The sequence below is a fragment of the Octodon degus genome, unplaced genomic scaffold (assembly GCF_000260255.1).
Source record: "Octodon degus isolate 3935 unplaced genomic scaffold, OctDeg1.0 scaffold00064, whole genome shotgun sequence".
Taxonomy (NCBI): Eukaryota; Metazoa; Chordata; class Mammalia; order Rodentia; family Octodontidae; genus Octodon; species Octodon degus.
Genome location: NW_004524640.1, coordinates 3,704,450 through 3,709,774, shown reverse-complemented (window position 1 = coordinate 3,709,774; position 5,325 = coordinate 3,704,450).

Sequence of the window (5,325 nt, the reverse complement as noted above, 5' to 3'; positions counted from 1 at the left end):
AGGACCTGAGTTCAATCCAAAAAAAAAAAAAAAAAAAAAAAAAAAAATTCTCCCTTAAAAAAACACTGAAGCAGGAGGGTATGAAATTTAAGGCTAGATTGACCAACTGAGGCAGTTCCTCTCTCAAAATAAAATCTAAAATGTGAGCATGGACTGGGAAGTAACTCAGTAGTAGAGCACTTGGCTAACATGTGAGGCCCAAGGTTTAATCCACTGTCCCTAGCATGAGTCAGGCCTTGGGTTCAATCCTTAGTACTACAGAGAACTGAAGCAAAAGGTTTCAAGTGAAGTCTGTCCTTAGAATTTAGATAACTCAGGTGAAAACTCGCTTCAGAGTTTGGAATGCCAAGTAAAAGACAGAATATAAAATGATTTAGAAGGAAAGGAAAAATAATCTTCCTAGACAATTTTCAAAAGTGCCAGGCAGTTGTTATGGTAGGAGTGAATTAGTTGCACTGTCAACTAACTGTGACCATAAGTGAGGTAATATTTTTCCCTCCTTTTTATTTCAAGAAAGAGAAAAAAAATTACAACTCAGCCTTTTTTAGTGAGAATTCGTATTTGTGAACAAAACAAGATTCTGCTGAGTATATAGCCAGTCTAATCTCTTTTACCCTCCAAACAGATTCATTGCTATAAGCATGAAGCCTGGTTAAAAAATGATAATCATTCCCATTTGCTATATTATTAGAGTATGTAATACATTTGGGAGAATTTGTAACACTTGAAACAAAAGCAAAACAAACAAAAAATATTCTGCTTATTGGAAAATTAAATTTGTCAGAACAAAATACCCTATTCTTTGGCTATAATCCTGGTTTTAAAAATGTGTCATTTTTTCAACACTTTTTTTCTGTGAATGTTGTGAGTCACTATAATAACTAATTCTGTTTGGGGGTTAGCAAAACAGGAAAACAATTGTAGCAAGTTTCCATTATTACTGTTTCTGGCCTTTTCAAATGTGAGAAAGAGATATAAAGGTTTGCAAACAAAATAAAAACAAAACAAAACCAACACTCATATTTTGAGCTCAATATCCAGCTAAAGTTTTGCTCTCTGCATTATTCAAATGGCTCACTATATTACGACTCCATGGCCTCCAGTTTGGTACTATATGGCTGCTGCATTTATAATCATATCTTGGAAGGAGTGGTTCGTTTGGAAGTATTAGAAGTGAGATATAGAATCTGGCCCCTTAGGTCATTTATTTGTATCCAGCTGAAGTCAGCAGTGGCTAAAATTCATTACCATCTGGCAGGTTTTCCATGGCCTCCGTGACAGAACTTGTGGTCCTAGTCTAGTACATACTAGACAGATGTCCAGGTCATAAAAATCACGACGATACTTGGCATAGCGTCACCCCCTTGTTGACAGTACCATCAGACAGGCCAGAGATCGAAGTGGAATAAAGAATGAGCTGTCTTCATCCCATCCAGTGGTCCATTGGCAAACAGCTACTCGGTCCTTATGTACGGTCATGGGGGGAAACACTCCTCTTGGCTGTACTTGGAGGATGTGGAAATAGTGCTAATAAAAGGAGCTTCTCACAGCACAGCCTCCTCAGGCGTGCCCTTCCTTCTTTCTCCTTCCTTTTCTTTCTCTTCTTTTCTTGGCTCCTCTACTCACACCCTGTCTTCTCCTTCTCTCCCTGCCTTGCTCCTTGTCATCTATCTTTGAACTCCAGGGCTTCATACTGAGCTACATATCCACTTATGTATGTATGTATGTATTTAGAGACAGGGTTTTTCTAAGTCATTAAATTACACAGGCTGGGCTCAAACTTGCAATATTTGTGCCTCAGCCTCCCAGAGTGGGGGAATTACAGGGTCAGGACTCCACGCTCCATGCAAAGTTCACAAGTGATCTGTGTATGTTTTTCTGATCTTCTCTCCTTTCTCTCCCAGGCACCCAAACTTTTTCCATGACATACCAGTGTTCTTTCACAGGCTTAAAAATAATCTTGAAGCCTCAGCCCATCTCTAAGTGATTCTTTTATCCTCTTGCTATCTAAATTGAGATCTTTAGATCCTAACGGTGATGTTCCATCTAGTTTTCTCTAAAGGTAGTTTTTCTTTCCTGCAACTATTTTTTAGTTCATTACTCATCATAACTTTGAGGTTTCCTACGGCCACGAAGGAATTATTTAAGTTTTCTCGTCCCCATTATTGATTTATTTCATATTTGGGGTCCTGCTCACCAATAATTTCAGCCACCCACTTCCAAGCTTTTACCTTTGTCCCTGCCTTCACCAGTAATTATAGGATTTCCAGATTTTCACTTTAAACTATTGCACTCTCTGACTTTTGTCACCTACAATTCATTTTACATTCCCTTTTTTTTCTTAAATTTTTTTAAACCAAACCCATACTTTTACATTAGTGGCGCTATTACCTTATCAAATCGCTTCAAGCTACATTCAGATTATGCATTATTATTTTATTCCTTGAGTAAACTACTGCTTTACTGTATTTCCTGTTCTCTTACATCCTTGGTTAAAACCTTAACTTTGTGAAGTTACAACCCTGCCCCTGCTATGTGCTTATATTTAAGGGGTGAACATGGAAACAACAGTTTAATAACTATAACATCTGGTCTCATATGGAATTTAGGACCATCAACTGAAAAGAGGTCCAGGGCAGGACCCGATGGGCTTGTCTGTCTTTCCTAGTCATTTTCCTACTCATTCCACTGTCTGAGGGACTGCTTCACATCTGCATCCTGCATCAGCAGTCTCTCTTTCCCCTCGCATCCATCCCAGGAACTGATTGCATTGATAAGAACAGGGGAAAAGCCAGACGGGCAGTTCTACAACCTCCCTCTACCTTATTTATCTAATTACCTGCCTCTCTTCTACAATGTCAATGCCTCTATCCACACTAACTCCTTCCATTAATTTTTGTACACCACAATATTGCCTGTCTTAAAAAAATAACTAGACTTGATCACACATTTCTCCAACGTCTGTAACATTTCTTTTGGCCTGTTTATGACAAAGCTCCTTCATGGGACATATATTTTGTCTCAGTTTCTTCAGCTCTCTTCTCTCATGGACCTTATCTGACTACTTTCTCAGTGAATCCTGGCAAGGGCAACCTGCCAGCGGTCAATTTTCAATCTAATTTTTATTGAACTTTTCAGCATCATTTCATAGACTGGATTATGTCTTCATTCTCAAAACTCACTCCTCACTTGGATACTAATTTTCTTTCTCACCATCATCTCACTTGGCTGGCTACTTCCTCTAGATTTCCAATGTTGGAATATTATTCATCAATGACAAAGAACAATGCTGTGGCATTATTGAACACTGAAAACACACTGAATGAAAGAGCTCATGCATCACTTTCTGCATGTTTGGATTGTTTCCAACTTTAGGCAGTATGAATGAGGCTGCTCTGAACATTCACATGGAAGGCTTTGTGTGTACAGCTGTTCCCTTCCTTTGAGTACACACTTAGGAGTTTACATGCTAGAACACACGGTATCTCTGTGTTTAACATTTTGATGAACTGCTGCTTTGTTTTCTAGTGTTTATACTCACGTCACCCGTGCACAAGAGTTTGAGTTCTCCACGTCCTCAACATCTGTGATCATCTTTCTTTTTCAATAGAGTCATGTTACTGAGTATGAAGTAGAATCTCGTTATAGTTTTGACTTGCATTTATTTGTGGCTAATGATGCTATAGCATTTCATGTATTTGTTGGCTGTTTCTATACTTTGAAGAAAGATCTGTTCAGATTATCTGATTCTTTAAAGACATTGGGATGGGGCTGGCACTATAGCTCAGTGGCATAAGTGCCAGCCTGGCAAGTTCAAGGTTGTAAGTTCGATCCCCAATACCTGAATAAAACAAAACATTGGATTATTTATCATTTTATTATTGAGTTGTGCTAATCCCTTTTGTATTCTAGATGTAAGGCCCTTACAATATATGATCAGCAAATATTTTCTTATCTTCTGTGAACTGTCACTTTACTTGTAACAGTCCCTTTGGTGAAAAGTTTAAAATATTTAAATATTCAGTTTAATCATGATTTTTCCTATTAACTTTGGTTTTGTTATTATAATGCATATCTCCTCATGAAGATTTACATCAATAATCTCTGCAAATAATTTTATAATCCATCTTTTAGCATTAAGATTTTAGTCTACTTTAAGTTAATTTTTGTATATGGAAGGAAGTCTGAGGTCCATCAATTTTTATTTTCAAGTGAATGTCCAATTGTCTGACACTCTTTGGTGAGAAAGCTATCTTTTCCATTTAATTGTCTTGGTATTTTTATAAAAAGCAGGTGATAATATGGGTGAAAGTTTATAGAGAGATTTTCAGCTTTATTCCTTTGACTTATATGTTTATTTCCATGTCAGCCTTCATTCTTGTAGCTTTGTAGCAAAGTTTAAAACTGAGAATTATCATTACTGTTATTATTATTATTTCCTGTATTTAGTACAGGATCTACAGGGTCTCACTACGTAGATCCAATTCATAGTGATTCTTCTGTTTTCAGCCTCCCAAGTGCTGGGATTACAGGCGCGCCACCACGCCCAGTCTCCATTGCCCTCTCAGTGTGTCCCGGAGGAGGTGCCGCCACAGCACACTAGGGGTCGAAACCCAGCCGCCGCACTCTGCCTAAGCAGGTGCTTTAGTCCGCTGAGCTATCAGGCCAGCTCCTAAAACTGAAAATTTTAAGTCTTTCACTTTTTTATAGACTTCAAGATTTTTGTCTATTTTGGCTCCCTTAAAGATCCACGTGAATATTAGCAGCAACTATTGTGTCTGTTTTTTTTGTTTTTTTTTTTTTTTTTTTGAGGGGAGGGGCCAAAGAAATGCAACTGAAAATCTAGAACAATAGCTGTGTGCAAGAAGAAAGAAAAAGTAGTAGAATCTGTTTAGCTAACTCTTATTCCTCACATTCCCTGGGGAGCAAGGAAGACACTGTCCTTCACACATACAAATAAAAGTAGAGTGAACTTTTTGTTATCTTGCTACAGTTGATGACTTTTTAATAAAATGGAGCATTCTAGTTGAAGTATAGATGGTTCAATTTGTTTAAGGCTCAAGATTATTAATTTTGTTACAGGGATAATTTGTATAAATGATGCAAAACCAAAAATTGTACAAGAAATAAAGCATTTAAAATGAGGAAAGTCATGGCAAGAAGAGATAGCCTGTGGATTTTAGTGAGATTTTTAGGGCAAATAATGCAGAACACTAGTTTGCTATCAGATTTTTAAAGTGTATTGCATTGCACTTAGTCATGGTAAGATTATTCAGAAGACAGACAACTAGACTTGCCAAGGTTTTTTATAAAGTTAATTATATA